Source organism: Apium graveolens, chromosome 5 (assembly GCF_009905375.1).
Source record: "Apium graveolens cultivar Ventura chromosome 5, ASM990537v1, whole genome shotgun sequence".
Lineage (NCBI taxonomy): Eukaryota > Viridiplantae > Streptophyta > Magnoliopsida > Apiales > Apiaceae > Apium > Apium graveolens.
The window spans coordinates 28225306-28251446 of record NC_133651.1 but is presented as its reverse complement, the minus strand read 5'-3'; positions in this window follow the sequence as shown (position 1 = coordinate 28251446).

Sequence of the window (26141 nt, the reverse complement as noted above, 5' to 3'; positions counted from 1 at the left end):
TAAATCATATTTTGACCTGTTTTAAATTCTTAAAGTACTGAGTTGAATCTTTTGACGAACCGAGGCATGTGCTATATGAATTATGTGATACGTGAGTTATGTGTTTACGTACTATATGAATTACGTGTATACGTGGGTCATAAGTCTTGTATTTGGATGTTTTCTTTATGTGTGGGCTATCATATGTGTAGACGGTAGGGTTTTGACCCGAAGTTCGTCGAGTAATTATCGTTTAGACGATTAAAGTTATATCTTTTAATTATAGATGCGGATCATTCGAGTTGATCAGGATAATACATTGGATAAAGAATGTAATGGAATGGTATTGGATATCTGGCTTCCAGCAATCGCAGGAGCAACATATCAGTAAAGTGTTGAAAAGAAAGACAATGATGTTTTGAGACAGAATGTCAGAATAGATGTGTCACTGTGAGTGTGACTAACTGCTAAATCTCAAAGGCAAGTATCCCTATCATCACTTATTGTTCAAGTGATATTTATTTTAAATCTTATCATGCAAGTATTGCTTTCCTTAGTTCGAAATAGATAAATGTTTTACATATCGCTGAATTAAATGATTCTGCTTATGCAAGTACTCTTCTGCTAATCTATGTTCAGAATAGCTAAGTGATTTTACTTATCAAATTAATGGATTTATAAATGTTTTGGATTTTGAGAAAGATGATTTGGTTGCGAGTATTCCTACCCAAGTAAATGGGGGAATAAAATTATTATGGGTGTCGATTATTATGACCCCTCTCAATAAAACGTTTTAAGATTGGATCATAATTGCGTAAGTGAGGGCTATTTCTAAGTGTCATATGGAATATTATGACACAATTTTTTCCATAGGTAGGTATATTGCCTTTTATTTGAGTACTCGTGTTTTTGGGGTCATGTTTTTATAAATCACGACTCAGTGCTATCACACGGACTGATCAGCATGTGATAGTACATCCGTCGGAGAATGATCCCAATCTAAATTATCATATCATTTTTTATATTCATAGAATAAATGATTTATCAACTGTTTCTATTTTGGATAAAGGTGAAATGCAGTTTTGATTCAGTTTCTGCTTGATGTGGATATTTAGTTTGTTGTTAAATATCAAAGGTGGTATTAGTACAGATGATTGAGGTTGACTTCAGTATGGGATGTTGTGAGGATCAAAGTTCGTATTGATATCTAATTTGATATGATAACAAAATGAGTATTATTATCAAGAGTTCGGTTTTGAATAAAGGTTATGATTCAGTCGATAATCATTATTTCATATTATTGTTGTTTACGATATTTCCGTAAACACGGTTTTACGAGTTTTATTCTCATCAAGATTCAGAGTATTGTTGAAGCATTTCGCTCCAAAATATCAAAAAGAGTTTTGAATACAGTGAGAAACAGTTATCCGATTTTTAATAAATTTTTTATTTCAGCAATTATGATTTTAAAATGTTCTGCGCTACTACAGATGTCGGTTTTATATCAAAACGACCATATATATATATGTTATAATGATCTTGCTGAGCATTTCTTTCGCTCATACTTTCCTGTTTTCAAATCTAACCTCCAGTGAGGATTAGCTTGCGCTTTTTAGCCGCGTAATTTGAGGAAGCAAAGAGGAAGCTTTTGGAAGGTGGTTGGTCCAGGATTTGCGGACTAGTGTAAGTTTTATTGTGTAAAGTTGTTTATATTATATTATATTATAGTTGTGTATTTTATAGTTTGGCCTAATATACTTCTTTTCGAAGTTATACTAGCGGGTTAAGTTTTGAGAATGAGCATTGTTGAAAAGAGTTTTAAAAGGAAGTGAAAATTTATTTATGGAATTTTGAATTCTTGTTTCTAGAACTGTAACCTTAAAAGATCTTGGATTAGTTTGGGGTCATAAATGACAAAGATCTTCCGCTGCCATTTATTTATTGATTAAACAGGTTAATTTGGATTGAGGTTTCATAGTGACGACCAAATCCTCTGACCCCGGATTTGGGGGCGTTACATCAACGGAGCTGCCGTTATCGACCAACATTTTTTTAACTGTGTTGTTTCCTACTCGAGTGGTGATGACAAGGGTGTCCTGATGGCCCTCGATGAGACTAGGGCGGTAGTCTTCATCTGAGAAGGAAATGACAGGAGAAAGGTTTGCTCGAGGGCGTTTAGCTGTTGATGGGTTGACATTAAAAACTTCTCGGGCATAGATTTTTCGGGAGTTGTGAGAAAGCCCTCCAGCAGCTATGCCACCAAAGATAACGTCAATTACCTGATCTTCTTCATCTCATCTATGACGTCTAGGAGAATCCTCTCGTTGTACATAATGCATAAGCTTCCCTCGGTGAATCTTCCCCTCGATGAGGTTACTGAGTTGAAAGCATTGTTCAGTTATGTGACCTGTATCTTCGTGGTAATCACAGTATCTAGAGCTCGGAGGACAACCCAATTTCATGGGTCTCAGTGGACGATAGTCCGGCTCTGTCTTCAGGACCGCTAAAATGGTCGTTTTTTCAGTGTCAAGCTTGGTGAACTCTTTCTCTGGTCGACTGCGGGGTTGCCAATCACTTTCTCTTCTATCCCTTGGGGGATGGTCGACTGTACGACCAGGTGGCGATTGGCGACGCTCTTGACGACTTTCACGCGCGGGAGATCGTGGACGGTAGCTGCAGCGTCGTTCGTATCTAGAGGAGCGCTTAGGAGACTGGATGCAGCTCACCGCCTCTTGGAGCATCATGCGGTGTTCTATGATTTAAAATGCTGCTTGCAAGGTTTTTGGTCTTTTCTCAAAGATTTCTTCTAAGAGCAATTTATGGCGGGATTTATCAATACCTGCTGTCAGGAAGTTGACTGCCATTTGTTTAATTAGATCTGGAATCTCTGCTATTTCTTCTCTGAATTGGGGTAGGAAGCTTCGGAGACTTTTTCCTGAACGTTGGTGCATTGTCATTAGGGAAGCTGTGACCTTTATTCCTTTGTAGTTACTGGAAAATCGAGCTTGAAACTTGCTCTTTAGGGCTGTCCATGAGTCGATTGATCGAGGGGGCAAATTGTTGTACCATCGAAGGGCTGTGCCTTGGAGGCAGGTGGAGAAAAACTGACACCGGGCGATTTCTAAGTGGCTGAAGAAGGCCATGCGCCCGTCAAAGGTGTTGAGAAATGCTAACGGGTCCGAGGATCCGTCAAAATGATCGAGGGCATGAGTTTTCAACATCCTGTCGATGCGTGCTTTCTCGAGGACCAACGACATGGGGCTCTCGGAGATGGTTTCAAATCCCGGCTGATTTCTCATTATAGTGCGCATCTGGAAGATTTCCTCCTGCATTTTGGAGAACTCTTCATGGGAAATAGACTCTGTGGACTCAGTTCGTTGGGCAACATCGGTCGTCGATACTGTGCGATGTCGACGTTCGCGCGGTTGTGAGTATGTCGATTCCGCTGACGACTCGTATTCGTACTCGACATCATCATCTTCATCATAGAGTTCATCATCTTGCTTTTGATTTCTAATCGACGCTTGGTGAAGTTCTCGGTGAAGGCGATGGATTTCCCTCTGTCGTTCAAGTTTAGCTTGGAGCATGGCAGTCTCGCGCTCGAGAAGCTCGAGTTCTTCATCAGAGGGAGATAAATCTTCTGGACCTTCATCATTTTGGGCTTTCAATCTTTCAACCTTCTCGAGGTGGAGACGCATGTCGCTTGAGAGCACCTTTTGCCCTTGGATGTTTGAATTCTCAATCGCTGGTCAAATTTGAATTTTCTCTTCTTATCCCGGCGATCTGAGTTCGTTAAGTTTAACGGCTGATCTTGTGAAGCTCCTTCTGGGGGGGAAACAAACATTTCGGCTTCAAAGTCGATTGTTTGGGCTGCTTTTGGTCATCGCGATTTTTAAGGTCGGTGACGATCCCTGCCATTTGCTCGTTCACCTGAGTTGGTCCAGTGGTTTCCGGATCAATCTCTTCTACAATCATTTCTTGGTTGGATTCTTAGAAAAAAGGGGTCCCTCCTAGCGCCAATTGATAAGCCTTTGTATATTGTTTAATATTTAAGACCAATCTTTTTAGGAGGAACCTTTCTTTAATCAATTAGTCAACCCCCTCAAATGGGGTTGAACCCTTATATTTATAGATAGTCCCAAGTGGGCTTTTATTTACAATGTGGGTTTCTTGGGCCTATTAATAAAAATTACATTATTATTTTTCTATGTCTTCTTGGGCCCGTAGGTCCAACAGTATGTTGCACCAATACTGATTACTGGTTCATCATTAGGCGCACAACTTTCACTAATTTTTGCCACATTTCACAATTGTTTAGGTTAAATTACCATTCTACACTAAACAATGGTCTAGTTTACTCGGATACATATGTAAAGGAGCTTATAGGGCCTCTGTATGATAAAGAAGCACTTGAAAGAGCATGCATAAAACATGATTTTATAATTTCTCTACAATCCATAACAATTTAAACATGACAGTTATTTCTATATATTTAAACATCCTAACATATTAATCGCATACCAAATAAGCAAAAACCATTTAAATAATTATCAAGTTGATGAATCAAGAACAGCTCACCGGAGTCCCTGGTAAATGCTATGCCCTATTTCGACTTCCCCGTCATCTTGGGCTCTGCAACTTCAGGCGTCTCAACGGACTATCTACCGTTCCTTGCTTCTTCATCTTTATAATTATTATAATAGTAGATGTTTATTAGGTACTTGATCTATATGAATTTCAGCTTAAATATATATATATATAAATTGTATGTTATCTTGTTATAGATTGCAGAGGTGAGGTTTTTAGCTTGCCATTAATGTATATAGAAAAGAAATTTGTATAAGAAAACTCAGAGAGAAAACAACTAAGCAAGTGATGGATTTTTTAAACTGATAAAAATACTGATGATCCTTTTTTGTTACCATTCTCCTCTTTTATAGAGGGAGATATTCTTATTACATGATATGATTTCCCGACATAATATTCCTTTCTTTCCTTTTCTTTGTCTTCTTTTTCAACGTTTGCCCTCTTTTTCAACGTTTGCCACTTTTTCTTTTGTCTTTTTTTTCTTTTCTTCTGTCTTCTTTTGTCTTCTGTCTTCCTTTTCTTTTCTTCTGTCTTCTTTTTCAACTTTTGCAACTTTTTCTTATGTCTTCTTTTTTCTTCTGTCTCCTTTTTCTTTTCTTCTGTCTTCTTTTTTCTTCCTTCTTTCTCTTTTTATTCCGTCCACTCCTTTTGATGCCAGCTGTCTTTTGTCTTTGTCTGGAATTCCATAAGTTTTTGGCTGTTTCTATTATAGTCACCAATTTCCATTGGGCCGTAGAATCATATATTACAGTCACCAATTTTCATTGGGCCGTAGAATCATATATTACAGTCACCAATTTTCATTGGGCCGTAGAATCATATATTGCAGTCACCAATTTTCATTGGGCCGTAGAATCATATATTACAGTCACCAATTTTCATTGGGCCGTAAAAACATTTTCTAATATGTTATGGTCACCAAACTTCGTTTGGGCCATAAGGTTACTATAATATTACATGTTGAAATAACAGGAGTTATTACAATCTTACTCGAAAGGATTAGAACATGCTCCTTCCTTTACTAAGGGTTTTAAAACTACTACAGTCTTCTTTCTTTGTCCTGTAATAATAGCCTTGAAAAACTCCTTGGTTTGTGGTGCATGATTGTAATTTCCACCTGTTATCCTGTTATGCATACCTGCTAAATCACTTGTATCTGTTTTCAAAACATCATTAATATAATGTTAGTATTTCTTCTACGTCTCCCTTCATACTTGTTCCTAATACACATGCCTTCCTCCCTTTTATAAGATCTTCAAGTTTGGATTTTAGAACTGATAATCCAATTGCTCTTTTATTTGACATCCATTCTTGAAATTATGGCATAGGAGACTTGAGACTAGTATTATCGCCTTCTATAGTAGTATTCCTACCATACTTGAATATCTGACATATTATTATCGGTTTTCCTACAAAGTCGGTACAAGCATCAAATACCTGTACTCCATATATTCCTCCTGGTCCATATGATTGCATCATTGCACTAACGCTTTCAACTATTAGTAGTGGAAGTTTTGATATACTTCTTAATGTTTCATCAACCATGATTTTAACAATAAATCCCAACATTAATAAGCTTTCTACCACTTTAGGATCAGCGTCTTCTTTGCAGATATACCTTGGATATTTACTAAACTTTCCAGTTCTGAGGATGGTATTATTGGACTTGTAGTCATAAAATTTTGTTATCTTTTCAAAGGCGTCTATATACTCTTTTGGATATTTAATTCTGTCTGATATAGAAACTTGGGGTTTTGGTTGTTCTGGTTTGGATATTTCTGTTTGGGTAAGGGTTGATATTGTAGGAGTTGTAGCTAGTCTTGATACAAAAGTTTGGGGTGTAATATTTTTGGTAAGCTTTATAGCTCCTTCAAGATTTTTTATAAGGTTGTTAACTTCTTGGGTCAAGGTTGCAATTTGTTCATTCTTCCTCTTGATTTCTTCTAGTATCATTTCCATCGGTTGAATATTCTTGTTATCTATGTCCATTTTCTCTACTAAGAAAATCTGCATGAACATTTTTAGTACCTGATATATTTTTAATAATAAAATCATAACAACTAAAGAATGCTTGCCAATTTCTTCTCTTATTTAATTCTAGTAAAGGGTCAATTTTATTGAATATAAATGATCTTACTTGAGTGTTATCTATTCTTACAACAAATTTTACAGGTAGTAAATGATAATGAAATCTTTTAATTCCTAATTTTACCGCTAATAATTCCTTTTCATTAATATGATAATTCTTTTCATTGGGTTTCCAAGTTCCAGCTGCATATCCACATATTAAAGGGTTTTCTTTATCAATATCTTCTTTTTCAAAAGCTACTAATACTGCTCCCCATCTTATATCACTAGCATCTGTAAATAATTCTAATTGATCAGTATCTTTGGGTAATCGTAGTTTAGGTAAATTTTCTACCTTTGTTTTTAGTACTCTTATTGCATTTGTATGATCTTCTTTCCACTCAAAAGTTTTATTTTTCTTTATTAAATCTTGTAGAGGTTTTCTTAATTTCGGTAAGTCTTTTATATAATCTGAAGCGTAATTTACTATTCCTAAGAATTGTTGTACTTCTTTTTTATTTTCTAAAGTTTCTTTAAAATTCTTTATTTTTGTTGAAATATGTTCTTGTAATTGAATTCCTTCAGAATCTATAATATATCCTAAATATTCTATTTTGTGTTTAAATATTTCTGATTTCTTTTCTGATAATAGGATCCCATGTTTTCTAATAGCCTGAATAAATATATCTAGATGTTTTGAATGATCTGTTAAATTGTCACTAAATATTAATATATCATCTATATATACTAGAATAAAATCATTCATTTCTCTAAATATTTTATCCATTCTTCTTTGGAATATTTGTGGGGCTGTTCTTAATCCAAATGGTAGTACTATCCATTCATAATATCCTTGTGGAACGCTAAATGCTGTTAAACATCTAGATTCCTTTGTTAATTTTATTTGCCAGTATCCGCTTTTACAATCAAATTTACTAAACCATTTTTTATTACTTGTTTGGTTTATTAAATTTCTTTTATATGGTAAAAAATATCCATCAAATATAGTCTTTTTATTTAGTTCTCGATAATCTATTACCATTCTAGCTTTTCCTCTTTTTACTTCATTATGATTTCTTACTAAAAATGCTGGGCTACTATGCGGACTTTTACTTTCTTGTATTAGTCCTAAGTTTAATAGTTCTTTTATTTGAACTTCTAACTCCTTTTGATCTGTTGGACTATATCTTATTGGTCTGTTTCTAATTATATCATTAGGATTTATCAGTTTTATTTCAGCGTATATTTTTGTTAGGAATATGTGTATTAGTTTGATGATAAGTTAAGCAAAACACTTAAGTAGAAATTTAGTGTTTGTAGCCTCAACGGATAAGACCATCTTGGCTATCCGTTGAAGGAGTAGCTTTACTTAGCAATAAGTTTAGTATTGTAGCACATTTCACTCTCTGGTTTCAAGCTGTAATTCTTAGATGTTGTTAGGAAATAATCAGTCATGTTGACTACTGATGGATGTACAAATAGGAGGGCTAATTGTAAATATTTCATGCCTTGTAATTTTGTATAAGTGAAGAAGTGTCAACGGATATTGAAGACCTTCAACGGATAAGAAACAAAGCTTCAACGGATGTCTCTAATGCTTCAACGGATAATATCCATCAACGGATAAGTGCTTCAACGGATAAAGACTTCAACTGATAATGCATCAACGGATAAAGCTTCAACGGATAAAGCCTCAACGGATAAGGCATCAACGGATGAAAGCTTCAACGGATGCTTAGTTCATTAGTAGTTGATAGTGACAATTCACAAGCTGACAGAGGCACATGGGTTGACAGAGACATACTGGAATGTGGAAGCCTCTAAGAGGAATCAAGAAAATACAGCATTTCCATTCTGATGCAAACAAGGAAGTATTCAAAGATTTACAGATTATCTTAGATTGCATTGGATAGAGAAATGAAGAAGAAACATGTGAAGAATCTTTTCAATTGTATTTTACAGTTTGTCTTCACTTGTAAACTTGGTGATATATAAACCAAGTAGCAGCTAGTAATTAGACATGAATTTTCCTGTGCTGTTTAGAAATATCAAGAGAGAAAATCATCTAGTTTGTACTAGGAAGCAGCTGTGATTTAATTATTTGAATCACAGATTTTCTGAAATAACACATCTCTGGTGGAACAACAAATCCACCAGAAAAGTTTTTAAGTTCTTTGTGCTCATTACATTTATGTTTGAATATATATCTGTCTGCATCAGCTTCAAGCAATTCACACACATTTGATCACTCAAACACTAGCCTTAAAAACTGCTCAAAACTTGAAAAAGTTTTGAGATTTACATTCAAACCCCCTTCTGTAAATCTCATTGTTAGTCCACTGGGAATAACAATTGGTATCAGAGCGAGCTCTTAACATACAAAGAGTTTAAAGATCTATTTTGCTAACATTATGAGTGTACAGAAGAATCCTCCTGCTACCATCATGAGTAGGAAGGATATTGGTGTAAAGATCCCAGTCCTGGAAAAAGATAATTATCATCACTGAAAAGTGAAGATGCATTTACATCTTCTTTCTCAAGATGAAAGCTACATCAACTGTATTGAAAATGGTCCTCACATCCCTCACAAAGTAGCCACAGCTGCTACTGCAACAGTTGCTGTTGGACAGTCCATTCCCAAGCCAAAAGCAGAATGGACTATTGAAGACATGGAAGAAATCCGCAAGGATAAGAGATCCATGAACATTTTGTTTAATGGCTTAGATCAAGATATGTTTGACAATGTCATCAATAGCCAAACTGCAAAGGAAGTTTGGGATACTGTATAAATCATCTGTGAAGGTAGTGAGCAGGTCAGAGAGAACAAGATGCAGCTTCTTATTCAACAGTATGAATATTTTCACTTTGAAGAAGGTGAATCATTAAATGATACCTTCAACAGGTTTCAGAAACTGTTGAATGGATTGAAGCTGTATGGTAGAGTGTACCAAGTCAAGGATTCCAACTTAAAATTTCTTAGGTCTCTGCCAAAGGAATGGAAGCCCATGACTGTCTCTTTGAGAAATTCTCAAGATTATAAGAACTTCACACTTGAAAGATTATATGGAATTCTGAAGACTTATGAACTTGAAATGGAGCAGGATGAGCTGTTGGAAAAGGGAAAGAGAAAAGGAGGAACAGTTGCTCTTGTAGCTGACAGTGAGAAGATGGAAGCCAGGAATGAGGAGAAGACAATGCCAAGTCTCAAAATTGGCACAAGCAAATCAGAATCAAGCAAGGGTAAAGAGCAAGTTGCTGAGGATGAAGACAATTCCAGTCAGGATGAATCTGATGATATTGAAGAACATTTGGCCATTCTGTCCAGGAGGTTTGCAAAAATGAAGTTCAGGAAAAACACAAAGTTCACTAAGCCAAACAAAAACATGGTGGACAAATCAAAGTTCAAATGTTACAACTGTGGCATTAGTGGACACTTTGCAAGTGAGTGTAGGAAGCCAAACTCTGAGAAAAAGAAATTTGAGCAAGTTGATTACAAAAAGAAGTATTTTGATTTGCTCAAACAAAAGGAAAGAGCATTTATCACTCAAGATGATTAGGCAGCAGATGGGGTAAATGAAGATGATGATGTGGAATATGTCAACCTAGCCCTGATGGCTAATTCTGATAAAAATGAAACTAGTTCATCAAGCAACCAGGGACAAAGAAGGAATCTATGGTACTTGGACAGTGGTTGTTCAAGACACATGACAGGAGATTTCACCCTGCTCACAGAGTTTAAGGAGATAGCTGGCCCTAGCATAACCTTTGGAGATGACAGCAAAGGATTCACTATGGGATATGGCTTGATTTCAAAAGAAAATGTCATCATTGATGAAGTTGCATTGGTTGATGGTCTCAAACACAATTTATTGAGCATCAGTCAACTATGTGACAGAGGGAATACTGTTTCCTTTAATTCTGAAGCCTGTATTGTCACAAGTAAAAAGGACAATAAAGTGGTTCTAACTGGAGTTAGAAAAGGGAATGTGTACTTAGCTGATTTTAACTCTACAGATGCAGAATCCATTACTTGTCTTCTCAGCAAAGCAAGTCCAGTTGAAAGTTGGCTATGGCACAAGAAGCTGTCCCATTTGAATTTCAAGACAATGAATGATCTAGTCAAAAAGGACTTAGTTAGAGGAATGCCTCTAGTGGAATTCACAAGGGATGGACTGTGTGATGCTTGTCAGAAAGGAAAGCAAAAAAAGTATCATTCAGTAAGAAGCTTGAATCTGCAATTGATGAACCACTACAACTTCTACACATGGATCTTTTTGGACCAGTCAATGTATTGTCAATTTCAAGGAAAAGATATTGCCTAGTGATTGTAGATGATTTCTCAAAGTTTTCATGGGTATATTTTCTTGGATCAAAGGATGAAGCTAGTGAAATCATCATCAATCATATCAAGCAAGTCAACAATCATCCTGATTTTAAAGTAAGGAATATTAGGAGTGATAATGGAACTGAGTTCAAGAATTCAACCATGAAGTTGTTCTGTGAAGAAAGTGGGATCATGCATGAGTTCTCAGCTCCAAGAACTCCACAACAAAATGGTGTGGTGAAAAGGAAGAACAGATCACTAATTGAAGCTGCAAGGACAATGCTTGAAGAGTCAAAACTCCCAACTTATTTTTGGGCTGAGGCTGTTAACTGTGCATGTTACACTCAGAATATTTCTCTAATCAATCAGGCCAAATGCATGACTCCCTATCAATTATTCAAGAGATGAAAACCAACTTTAAACTTTCTACATGTCTTTGGTTGCAAATGCTACATCTTAAGGAATCAATCTGATCACAAAGGGAAGTTTGATGCAAAGGCTGATGAAGGAATATTTGTTGGTTATTCTGCTGGAAAATCATATAGGGTCTACAATCTAAGAACCAACATTGTCATGGAATCTTTACATGTTGTGTTTGATGATAAAAAGATTGATGGACTAACAGATGAGGGACATCATGAAGGACTCAAATTTGACAACATTGAGATATACTGTGATGATAGTGAAGATGAGAATGATGAAGAAGGCATATCAAGAAGAATTCAGAATCTGCCTTTGGATAATGCACAGAATGCTGCATCCGTTGAAAGTCATAATTCAGCTTCCGTTGAAAGAAGCAATGCAGCATCCGTTGAAAGACAAAGTGCATCATCCGTTGAAGTTCATAATGAAGGATCCGTTGATCACAGTCTGTCAACGGATAATCAATTCACTTCATCAATTGATAGAGCTCCCAATTCCTTTCAAAGGATCAGCAACTCAGGGGGAGTTTCAACAAATCAACATTCTATCTCACATCATGACAATACTGAGGCAACCTCATCTAGGGCTAATCTACCACCTCAAAGGAAATGGACCAAGAATCACCCTTTTGAACTGATCATTGGTGATGCTACATCAAAAGTACAAACTAGAAGGGCTACTCAAGATGAATGTCTGTATAGTAGCTTTCTATCACAGGAGGAACCTAAGAGATTGGAAGAAGCTCTATTGGATCCAGATTGGATTTTAGCAATGCAAGAGGAGCTAAACCAATTTGAGAGGAACAAAGTATGGAAGCTGGTACCCAAGCCAAAGAACAAGAGTTCTATTGACACAAAATGGGTATTCAGAAACAAGATGGATGAAAATGGCATTGTCATAAGGAATAAAGCCAGATTGGTTGCTAAAGGCTATTCTCAACAAGAGGGAATAGATTTTGATGAAATATTTGCTCCAGTTGCCAGACTTGAAGCCATCAGAATCTTTCTAGCCTATGCAGCTAATGCCAATTTCAAAGTCTATCAAATGGATGTCAAGAGTGCATTTCTAAATGGGGAATTGGAGGAAGAAGTTTATGTAAGCCAACCTCCAGGTTTTGAAGATCCAAATTTTCCAGACTATGTGTATTATCTGTTGAAAGCACTCTATGGACTAAAGCAAGCACCTAGAGCCTGGTATGAGACTTTGTCAAAGTTCCTTCTAGATAATCACTTCACAAGAGATGCAGATTATGCAGGTTGCAAAATAGACAGGAAAAGCACAACAGGCACCTGTCAATTTCTAGGGAACAAGCTTGTATCATGGTTCAGCAAGAAGCAGAATTATGTTTCCACATCAACAGCTGAAGCTGAGTACATTGCTGCTGGTAGTTGCTGTGCACAGATACTATGGATGAGGAATCAACTATTTGAGTATGGTCTGACTGTTGACAAAATTCCAATATTCTGTGACAACACAAGTGCCATTGCCATTACTGAAAATCCAGTGCAGCACTCAAGAACCAAGCACATTGATATCAAGTACCACTTCATTAGGGAACATGTGATGAAAGGTACAGTGGAACTTCATTTTGTTCCAAGTGAAAAGCAGATTGTAGACATATTTACCAAGCCACTTGATGAATCAACATTCACAAGATTAGTAAGTGAGTTAGGTATGCTTAATTATTCATAATCTATGTCATCTATATAATCTGTTTTGAAGCCTGAAATGAATTTGCTGCAAGAACAAAGTTGGCTTTAATCAAGACTTATCCTATCAACGGATATTCCCTATCCGTTGAAAGCCAAAATTGTTCTATCAACGGATGTTCATTATCCGTTGAAAGACAAATACATTTCTGGTAATTTTATCCTTCGACGAATAAAATGGTGTTGTTCATCAACGGATAACTATTTCCCTTATCTGTTGATGTGTCACGTCAGTTACTATAAGTGAGTCACAGTCGTTGATTCTTTTACTCAACCGTTGATACAGATATACAGTGTTGTATGTATTTGTATTTAAGGTAGTTTTCAGAATTTCTACAGTTTTATTTATTCTTGAACGGCTGTAACTTACTTAAAAGTATCATTTAATCATTTTATTTACGTTTTAATTCAAGAAAGTATAAAAGCCCAATTGAACTCTTATTTTCACTTTACGCTTTCTTGCAATTCTTATTCTCCTTCTCTCCCACATATTCTCAAGTTTTTCTCTGCAACCTCTACTCACAACAATGGCACCAGTAGTCAAAATTATGTCTCAAACAGGATTTGTTTATGAAAAGAATAATTTTATAGCCTTGGTTGAAAAGAATGAAGCCCATTCTGATTATCACAAGATGATGGACTTCATCAAAAACTGCAAACTAAGCTATGCAATGCTGGAAGCCCCAACCATCTACTGTGAGGTGATTGAGGAGATTTGGACAACTGCAGAGTTCAACTCCACAGATATGACTATTGCCTTCTCTCTCAAAGGTAAGGACTATTGCATTAATTGTGATGATATACAATCTTGCTTTAAGTTGCCTGAGAATAATGTCATGACACCACACACTGATAAAGATGTCTCTGCTATGCTAGATTCCATAGGCTATGCTTTTGATTCTGCTAGTTTAGGTAGTATTAGAAGAAAAGACCTTAGGAAAGAATGGAGTTTTCTTGGAGATGCCTTTATTAAGATTTTCTCTGAGAAGATTAGCAATTTTGATGCTATCACTTCATCTCTTGTTAATATGCTCTATATGCTAGTTTCTGATAGGTACTTTAATTTTAACAACTGTGTTATGCTAGAATTAGGTTCCAGATTAGGTAACAAAGCTAATAGACCACATAACATCTACTATGCTAGATTCTTTATGTTATTAGCTAACCATGTTGCTAAAGGTTTGGTTATATCCAATGAGAATAATAAACTCAAATGCTGGGCACAAGAGAAAAGGGTCCTTGCAGACCTTTTGAGAATGAACCTCAACAGCCAGGTGCCATTGGTATACTTGTCAATCATGAATGCACCACAGGTAAGTGAGGTAAATACTTCTATAACTCCTACTATTTCCAACCCCAATGTTTCTTTGCCTTCTAGTGTGGCTATGGAACCTGTGTCTTTGTCCAAACAGGCTCCTACCAAAGCCACCAAACCTAAAGTTTCCAAAGTCAAGTCAAAGAAACCTACCTCTGTTGTTTCTCAAAAGACAACAGTTGTAACAACTACCATAAACCCTGAAGGGAGTGAACAGGGTGTGAATGGTGAGGGGAGGGGTGAACATCAAAAAGCCCCCCAGGATAAGGTGGGAGAGGTGAGTGGTTCCCAAACCAGCCAAGCCACAGTCTCTCAAAAGACTGTGGTGGTTCAAAAGGAGTCCAACACATCCCTAGTTGCATCCTCCCAAAAGGATGTAACTATTGAAAATAGTCCCCAACCAGGGACACAGAACAAAAGAGGGAGGGACACTGAAGCCACACATTCACCATTTAAAGCCTTTTCAAGGAAGAAGAAGGCCAAAACCCTAGTTTCCACACAAGGGACACACACAGCACAGATACATCTACCAGTATCTGTGCCTTCCCAAATTCAGCTTGATGTGATTCCAGCAAATGTGGAATCACAGCCCCACTCTCTCAATATAGAAACACACCATTCATCAAACTCTCCAACACCCTCTCTGGATGTGGATATGATATTCACATCAATTCCTGATTCTCCCTCATTAAAACTCAGGGAGGAGCCCCACTCAAAACCTGGTGATCATCATCTTTTAGATGATTTGTTGGATCATCATCCAATTCTTTCAGATGTAGTTGAAGAATCTGTGTTACCTCACTTAAAATCAATCCACACAGATTCAATAATTATGTCACTTTCTATATCTACATCTTTTTCTTCTTCAACGGATATCTCTCATCCGTTGACAAGTGGTTGTTCTTCAACGGATAAGCTTAACAGCAGTTATCCATTGATACCATCAGTTTCTACTTCAACGGATACTCCCTATCCGTTGATGGCCTCTACACACATAACAGAAACAATTCCAACTGTAGAGGATATGGCAACTGTACAATCACTTTTAGGATTGAGGGAAGGGAGTGATCTTTTGAGTGAGAGGCTGGGTTGCTCCCAGGCAAAAGGAGAGGTTGAGAGTCACCAAATGCATGCTATTTCTTCCAGCATGGCAAAAGTGAGTGAGAGGAGTGCCACCTTAGAAGGTGAAGGTGAGGGTGTGAGGGTGTGTGTGAGCCAGGGGGAGCCCCTGATGCAAGAACAGAGAGAAATTGAGAGAAAGGCAGGTACAGAAGCTATAAGGGTGGATCCAGCCATTGCTAGTGAGTTAATGAAAGTGGATGATGCGGAAAAGGGAAGATAATTTCAGTAACATTACAAAGTTGTCATTGATAACATTTCCTTGGATGCTGACACTTTTACTCACCCTGTTTCAGCCTATCAATTATTGGCTGCCCAGGGCAATGTGGAGGCAGAACAGACACTACACATTGTACACACTTCAGAATCTCTTCTCAGAGACAAAGCTGCTGTAAATAGGCTGCCTTCTCAAGCTGGTGAGCCATCTGAAGAATTTGGAGTAAATTCTAATGATGATGACTCTAATTCTTTGAATGAGAGCATGAACTTAGGGGGAGTAGCAGGCCCAAGTTCTGTTCCTGATCTTCCTGAATGGGCATGGGCAAAACCATCAACACCAGGAGAGTTTGGTGTCACTTTGGTCAGACAAGTCATAACAATTCAGAAGGCCCTTCAGGAGACTCAAGATGCTAGTACCAAGACAATTCTTCAAGCTCATCTGGAATCTCTGCATCTCTTGTAGTTGCAGCATTACCAGCAAAATCTAAGTGTGGATGAGCTCAAGCAGGAAATTGCTGATCTGAAATCCTACAATGCTGAGAAATTGGATTCAGTTATACCCTATGGTACTATGCAAGATTTGTTGGGGAGACTGAGGAAAGCATCTGATGCTGACAAGAGGCTGGCCAGATTGGAAGATAGGGTTCAAATCATTGAAGACTCTATGGTCACCATTCTTCAGAATCAACAAACTCAAACAAATCTACTCATGCAGCTGGCACAAGCACAAGGCTTGACCCCTACCCTTGATGATAACAAAAAGGGGGAGAATAAAGGGGAAGGGGCAGGAGAGCCATCTACAATAGTTCAGATTTCTCAAGTGCTAGTTCCTGTCATCACAACTTCTCCAACTATTCAAGTCAAAGGAAAGCTAGATGGAATTGATCTAATCCAGATAGCAGCAGCTGAATTGCAAGTCAAAGAGCAAAGGTAGAAGATTGATGAAAAGATGGAACTAATATTTGGTTCTACAACTTCTCAATCACAATCTGTGAAGCATAGCACAAAAGTGGAATCAATTATTATGGAACTCAAGCCAGTAGGGAGGCATAAGGATGGAGAAACTTCTTCCAAAGATCTGCAACTTATGGTTCTCAAGCCCAACAACAGATCCAATAAGGACTCTACAAAGAATCCTCTAAAAGAGGTGGATTTTCCTCTTCCAAAAGCTGATGAGGACAAGCTTTTAGGTAGGAGTATTGCATATCTCAAAGAGACCATGGATGAGGCTGTAAGGAGAAATATGGCTATTATCTTCAGAGAGGGAAAGAGCATATGTGTGATGCAAGGACATCCCAAATTCTCAATAGCCAAGAGTGAAGAAACCAAAAGGTTGAAGGAAGAAGCCAAACAGCTAAAGGCTGACAAAAGAGCACAAGCAAAGCTTGAAAAACAGCAAAAGTCAAGTCAGGCTGAAGAACAGAAAGAAATTGAAGACAAAGGTGAAGATGAAGCTATGGGGGACATGGTTGGTACTGAGATGGAGGAAAGAAGTAAGGAAGAATGGCAGAAAGGGAAAAGAAAGAAGGTCAATGCAAAGAGAAAGAAGGTAGATAAGACTGAAGAAACCCAATCAATATCCAAACCACTACCCTCTATTCCTGAACCCATTGTACCTGACCCCTTCATGAATATTCATGGTGAAACAATCATTCCCAAGGAGGAATCAATTGATTGGGACACCATCAAATTGCCCACCTTCCTAACCTCTTCTCCACCATCAAAGAAGAAAGGAAACTGTACCCGACCAGGGATGGACGTAAACTCGTAAGCTGCCGAGGGTAGGGATAATCGTCCAGGTCTTATTGTGAAAGAAAAAAGCCGCCCCGCCACAGCAGGCGGGTTGCTTCCTCTGTCGTCGCCGGGGAGCTCTTGGCGAGGGGGGACCTTAGGAGAAGTTGCTAAAACAAAGGGGGGGATCGACCCGTTCAGTAAGAATTCCGAAGAAAGAAAAGAAGAATCAAATCAACACCCTCTAAAGCCTCAATCAAATTCACACAGAAGCCTAAACCTAAAACTCAAACCTCTAAAGATGATTATGTTCACATCTGTGACATAAAAGAATTTTCAGACATTGAACTCTATCTGGATGAGCTGGAGGAAGTAAGGGGAATAGCTGCCTACAGACAGCTACCAGAAAGACTAGTGTTCAAATACAAAGGAGCTGGGGAAAGAACATGGCCTCTTCACAGAATTCTGAATGAAGGCTACTCTACCTTGATTAGAGTCTACTCAGCCATACAAAGGGATTCTGGCTTTACCAGGACTGCCAAGACTGAGATTCTCAACAAGATTGCCAACATAAGGAAAACTTGGAGGGAGCCCAATGCTTTGCCTAGAACTTTACTCATTCAAGAAAGAGGAACTACAATTCACAAATCACCTCATTGGTTGATGGAGTTCAGAGACAACAAAGGAGTCAGAAGATTTTTCAGAATTGAAGATCAGCTAAAGATTGCCAGTAATGAAACTCTCAAGGATATGCAATCTAAGTTAGATATCAATGAAGAAGATGAAGCTGAATTCTACAGACAACTTCAACTTCAAATAGAGGAGAATGACAGGAGGCTAGGAAAGAAAACCAGGGATCAAAGGAAAAGAAAGTAATTTGCTCAGGCTAAAGGAGCACCCTTGGAAATAATGTAATTCTTCAATTCCATCTCAGCATATATATTTTTGTAGCACTTTTGAAAATCTGCTTTATTACAGTTTATATATTTGTTAAGTGTTTTGTTATCATCAAGCTAAACCCAAATTTATGCCTACAGTTCTAGTAGACATAAATAGGGGGAGATTGTTAGGAATATGTGTATTAGTTTGATGATAAGTTAAGCAAAACACTTAAGTAGAAATTTAGTGTTTGTAACCTCAACGGATAAGACCATCTTGGCTATCAGTTGAAGGAGTAGCTTTACTTAGCAATAAGTTTAGTATTGTAGCACATTTCACTCTCTGGTTTCAAGCTGTAATTCTTAGATGTTGTTAGGAAATAATCAGTCATGTTGACTACTGATGGATGTACAAATAGGAGGGCTAATTGTAAATATTTCATGCCTTGTAATTTTGTATAAGTGAAGAAGTGTCAACGGATATTGAAGACCTTCAACGGATAAGAAACAAAGCTTCAACGGATGTCTCTAATGCTTCAACGGATAATATCCATCAACGGATAAGTGCTTCAACGGATAAAGACTTCAACTGATAATGCATCAATGGATAAAGCTTCAACGGATAAAGCCTCAATGGATAAGGCATCAACGGATGAAAGCTTCAACGGATGCTTAGTTCATTAGCAGTTGATAGTGACAATTCACAAGCTGACAGAGGCACATGGGTTGACAGAGACATACTGGAATGTGGAAGCCTCTAAGAGGAATCAAGAAAATGCAGCATTTCCATTCTGATGCAAACAAGGAAGTATTCAAAGATTTACAGCTTATCCTAGATTGCATTGGATAGAGAAATGAAGAAGAAACATGTGAAGAATCTTTTCAATTGTATTTTACAGTTTGTCTTCACTTGTAAACTTGGTGATATATAAACCAAGTAGCAGCTAGTAATTAGACATGAATTTTCCTGTGCTGTTTAGAAATATCAAGAGAGAAAATCATCTAGTTTGTACTAGGAAGCAGCTGTGATTTAATTATTTGAATCACAGATTTTCTAAAATAACACATCTCTGGTGGAACAACAAATCCACCAGAAAAGTTTTTAAGTTCTTTGTGCTCATTACATTTGTGTTTGAATATATATCTGTCTGCATCAGCTTCAAGCAATTCACACACATTTGATCACTCAAACACTTAGCCTTAGAAACTGCTCAAAACTTGAAAAAGTTTTGAGATTTACATTCAACCCCCCTTCTGTAAATCTCATTATTAGTCCACTGGGTATAACAATTTTTTTCTTTTTCCCATAGCTTCATTGGATGTTCTCCACAATTTATTTTTAAGGCTTTTAAATATTTTTGTTTTAATAGTTCTAAATTAGTTTTTCTTTCTGCTTTAATATTACTTATTTCTATTGATTTTACAGGTACTATTCTTTTTAATACTATCCATTTTTCGCAAGGTGTTAACAAACTTATCCTATCTTGTTTTATTATTTGAGTTTTAAAAGAATCTAAAAAGTTATATCTTAGTAGCATTTGTTGTTTCATATTATTTTCTTGGTATATTATAGGTAACCTAAACCTTGTTTTCCCTAATATAAATCTTATATTTTCTGCTATTATATCTATCTCTTTTTATGGTTATTGAATCCTGTTACTACTATTCTATTTTTAGTACGTTTCCATTTGTGTTGAGTAAATACTTCTTCTTTAGCTAAACAAATATCTGCTCCACTATCTATAAATATCTTTTGTTTTATATGTTTAGTAGGTTTATATTCTACCTGTGCTTCAATATATATAGCTACCATTTTATTCTATTCAGTAGTTAAACTTTCATCATTACTATCATTTTCATTTATATAATTTATTTCTTCTGGTTCTGTTTCACTTATATAGAATACTTCTTCATCATACCAGTTATTATTATCTTCTCTTATGTATTCTAATTTCATTATTAATTCGGTAGTATCTATGTATTTTACTCCTTTTTGTTGTAATTTAGGACACTTAATTGCATAATGTCCTTTTTCATTACAGTTCCAACATTTACAATCTGCTATTTTTGTTTTATTTCTTTTTCTAAACTTTCTCTTATATATAAATCTCTTTCTATTTTCAGGAGTATTTCTATATTTTTTAAATTTTCTTCTTTTAAATCTTCGATTAAATGGTTTATAAGGTCTATAGGTTTTATTTTGTTTTTTATAATATTCATTTTGATTATTATAATCTGATTTTCTATATTTCCTATATTTCTTTCTAGTTTTATAATTTTGATTATTACATCCAAATATTAATTTTTTCTCTGTGAAATTACAGATATCTCTTAATTCTTGTTTTTTATCCTTTTTAATTCTCTGTTGAATTCTATATTCCTCACATTTTCGAGTTAAATATGCTCTTAATAATCTAATTCTTTCTCCTAATGTATTTTTCTTAGGTTCTAGATTATTATATTCTTTAGTTATTTCGGTATTATAAGGTGAAGGTAAATGATCATAATACAGTTGTTGATATACTAAGCTTTCATTAGGTAAAAACTTAGCTTCATAAAAGAATTTAGTAAAACTTATGGTATATTCTGGTAATTTACTAATCCTACAACATTTCATATTATTTAGATACATTGTTATCTCTAATTTTCTTTCTACTGTTATATTTTCTTGAGCTACAAACCATCTTTCTCCTAGAAATTCTCTTTTTAGTAATATATCAAATGCGTTTAACGTATCTTTCCAGCTTCTAGCATACGTTCTTACTTGTCCTTTTAATTCATAAATAATATTTTCTAACCAAAATGCTGCTTTTCCTACAATTGTTTTTGATATTAGTTCAAAAACATAATCCAGATCTTCTATATTTTTTGAATTCATTAAGGCTATATACATACCTAAATTCCAATCTTTTATTCTTCTACTTATTTCTTGATCATCATAGACATTGTCTAAATCTAAAAAATATCCATTTATATTTATTCCTTGATTTATCGATCCTATGAAATCTTGTACTTCATTTTGTTGTCCTATAGGTATATTTCCTGGCATCTTAATATTATTTTTAGTTATTATATGATCTTCTATTTCTTCTTCTGGGTATGCATCTTCATCTATTATAGTATCTGATTCAGTTTCATAATTTATTTGTTTATGCGAAGTTTCTCTTTCTTCTATATCACTTTCATCGCTTTTTTCTTCATTTGTTATAATTGCATTTACGGTTTTTCCAAGGGCTTCTAATATTTCTTTATTTTCTTTTATTATTATTTCCTTTTCCTCATTATCTGATTCTTCTAAATTATTTAATCCTTCTTCTCCTAGATTACTATCTAATTCACTTGTATTACTACTCTCACCTTGTTCTTTATTTGTTTCTGGATCACTATCGTCAGACTTAATAATTTTATTTCCTTTTAATTCTATCTTTAATTGATTTATCTCATTTTTTAAATTATCTATTTCTTTTAATACATTTATTACTTCTAACTTTGTTTCTTTTAATTCTTTCTTTTGGGTTTTATATTTTCTTTTATAAAATTTATATTAATCTAACCATTCTATATTGGTTTTAGTTTTTAATTTAGCATTTTCTTTTCTTAATTCTTCTAATTCATCTTTTCTCATTTCTTGTTTTATAGGTTCATATTTTTGTCTTTCTTTTTCCATTAACACTTTTCCATGTTTTTTAAGGAATGTTATCGCACTATGTTCTGTTATAGATATTTTTCTAGAATTTTCCTGATTTATGAAGTTCTGCTAAACCATTTATTGCTCTTTTAACCCCTATAGTCATTTTCGGTTTCGATTTGCTTATATCCATTAATATAGGTTCTTTATTTCTTCCTATTACTGTTATAGGTACTATTTCTGGTTCTTCTATTTCGTCTTTAATTATTTTCTTTTCTTTATTTTGTTCTAAACTATTTTGTATAATGGTTAACTTATCTAATATTTGTTTAAAGATTAGGATTTCTGACATATTCCATAACGCTGTTATTTCTTCCTTAATTATTTTTCTATTAATTTCTTGATTTTCTTCCATCTTTTTTAATATAGCGTTTAAACTTTCTTTTATAAATATTTCGTTCCAAATATCTTTTATTTGGTTTTCAGTATTATTCATATTTATAAACTCGTTTTCTACATTCTCCTTCAATTATCCATGTTTTTCTTTTCTTACCTTTTATTTTCTCTAATTCTTTTACTTCTTCCTCTAGTTTTTCTTTTTCTTTTAAGTATTGTAGTTTTTTTTCTTGAGACATAATTAATGTTTCTTTTATTATCTTATTAATAGTTTCTATTTCATCTTTCTTCTCGTTTATCTCCTTTTCAGGGTTCATATTCTGTCTATAAATCTTAATTTATTCTGATCATTTATTTCTATTCCTTCATTCGTTATATTATATTTTATTTCATTTAAGAAATCCATTCCTAATAATAGTTGATAACTAACGTCATTTTCTATCACTCCTAGACTTATATTATATTCTAAGTCTAAAATTTTTAATCTTAATTTTATACCTTTTGTTATTATTATTTCTCTCGAACTATTTGGTTCAGTTATTATTTGAGGTTCTATTTCCTCACATTTGTTTGAGTCAACTTCAGTTATATGTATTTGACTTTTTGTTGCTCCAGTATTTATTTCTGTTATGACTTCTTTGGCAAATATTCCATTAAATATTATTGTTTTTATTCTTAATTTATCTGATTCATAACACGGTAATTTTATTAAATCTAATTTTCTACTGGTCATACTCATTGATCTAACTAATTTTATAGGGTTTTGTTCTCTTCTAAAATTTAATCTAGATCCTTCCAATATTGGTTTAATTCTTTGTGTTGGAATTATTTGTCTATTACTAAAGTCTATTGTAAATTCTTCTGGGATTGTTATTTGAGATTCTTCTTTATGTTCAATTTTTTCTAATATATCATTATATAATTTTGGTACTATTATTCATAATTCCGTTTGTTTCTTTACATGATGGTTTCCAGTCATAGCATATACTATTTTAGTTTCTATACTAATTACTTTACTTCCCTTTTGCATTTTTATTCCATCTAATTTATAATATAATGTTAAAGATCTTTCTTTATTTTCATCTCTTAATGATATGCTAAAATCAGGCTGTATTATAAATTTTAATTTCTGATATATTAAGTTTCCTTTTACTACTGCTATTAATGAATCTTATATATTTCCTATTATTCTATCGTCTAGTACATATATCTGTATACGAGTATCAATATTTTTCTGAAAATATGTTTTTATTGTAAATTCTATTGCTCCAAAATAAATATTTTTTAGTTTATTTGCTTCTTTTTGTTTTAATTTAGATAGTTCTCTTTATATCAAACTATCTGTTATTAAATTTATTTTTGTTTTTCCATTTATAGTATCTATGTCTATTACATTTTCATGTTTTTGAGCTATATATCTAACTTCTTTATTTCTTTCAAAATATGATGTTTTGAATATCTTTTTTTATTCTTAGTTCTTCTGTTTCACTTTGGATTTGATTATATATTTCCGGTTTAAAACTTAGAGTTTGTGATGTTCCTTCTTCGTATTCATCCATTTGATAATATACATCTTGTTTTTACTTGATTTTTCTAATGACATTTTTTCAAACTGTATTATTATCCAATTATATTACTTGATAAAATTATTCTTTTAAGTCCTTGTATTCTTAGTTTATTATTTCTAAATGTTATTATCATATTTTCAAGTTGTTGATAACATCTTATTATTTCATCCCTATTTTCTTTTGTCCATCCAATTTCATTTTTTCTTTCTTGCAATTTATCTAGTTCTATTTCTAGTTTTTCTTTATTTTTTATTAATTCTTTTATTTTTTCTATTATTTCTAGTTATTGCATTTGGATCTATCCAATTCGTTTTTTAATTTTTTGCCTTAAATCATTTATTAATTTATATTATTCAGTTAATACTTCTTTTAGGTCTTTTACTTGAATTTCTAAATTAGTTTCTTTAATAAATTTTTCTCGTTTTATTAAAAGATTTTCTTCTTCAAGTCTTCTAATTTTTTCATCTCTTTCTTCCATCATTATTCCTAACCTAGCTATAATATCTAATTTTTTATTTATTATTTGCATGCTTATTTTACAACTTTCAATATGTTGATTTATATCTTTATTAAAAGTAAAGTTTTTATCTGCTATCATTTTAATACTTTCTAACTTATAATCTTCCATTAATCAAATATTTATTTATTTTATTTATATAAATATATTAGCTGTTTATATAGATTTTTCTTACACATTTGTTTTGTTTCTTTATTTTCTATTATAAAATAAATTAATAGATTTGCTATTATTTTAGATTTATAACTTTTATTATTATCTCTTAGTAATTTTGTTGGGGGTCTCATTTAATTTTCAAATTTTAATATTAAGATTTCGTTTTTTACTATTCATATTCATAATTACTATTCAATTTTCACTATTCATTGGTTAATATTCATTGGTTACTATTCATTCCTAAATTTTGAACTTTGCTCCACTCAACTTTTAATGCTCCCTACTATTTGCTACAGTAAGTTTTACTATTTTTCATACTTTCTACTATTTGCTATGATTATGAATTATGTTTTTGCTGTTTATCTTCAGGTTCGGCCTATTTTCTAGCTCTGATATCAGATTGATTGTGAATCGTTTACTATATCTGATAACCTAAAAAGGGAAGACACACAGATATATAAATCATATATAGGGCCTCTGTATGATAAAGAAGCACTTGAAAGAGCATGCAAAGCACGTATTACTGTTTAGTTAGAGGCTTTTCTAATAAAATCTAGAACTTTTGAATGGAGTGGTTAATTGAATCATTAGTCATTTTAAACAAATATGGAGATGAAGAAATTTGTTGTTAGGCTTTCAAGAATGAGTATGATTCTGATGTACTTGTCCAGAACAATTATTTTTCACAGGTCTAAAAAAGCCATCAATCCCAACTTCACTTTAATTCAACTTGTCTCCCAGTATCCTCACCATGGTCTATTTTTATCATAGATGGTGGTGGATCTAGGCTTTCTTTAGACATTTGTTAGTCTTTCTAGGATAGAATTTGTTAATAAATAGTTTCTTCACGTGTACCTATAGCTAATTAATAATAAAAAGATAGCAAGTTGCTAAACAAGATGCAAAATGAGTAATAATCAAGTTACATTATGAAAATTACATAGCGCCATTGAAATTGTAAAAGTGACATTATTCTACCAAGTACAGTTTACTAAAATGGGTGAACGGTTATGTTTCAGAAGAGCATCCGATAAATCTAACAAGTGTTAGTTCATTCCCTCTGTCTTTTTCATTTCTTTACACTTTCCTTTTTTGGATGTCCCATTCATTTTTTTACATTTTAAAACTTACCAAAAATAGTTAATAAGTCTCCTTATTTTCTCATTTTTTCTTCCTTTTCACACTACTTTTACCCCACTATCTCTCTTTTATACATTAAAAATCAATGGATCTCGCCACTTCACCCACTTTTCATTCTCTTTTTCACTATTTTATACATATTTCTTAATCTCCATACCCAATCATTTTGATAACAAATCAAAAGGACAGAGGGAGTAATTAAATGTCTTAATTAATCGGTAATGGATCTCCTAGTCTCTTCAAAACTAATATATTTTGAATTTTAACAGGTTAAGTACCAGGCTATTGCTATGATAGTTCAGTTCATATAAAATTGTAATTATGCAACTTATTTCTAGAATCAGTTTCAGCCCTTCATAGATTGAGTAAAAATACGCCAAGTTGA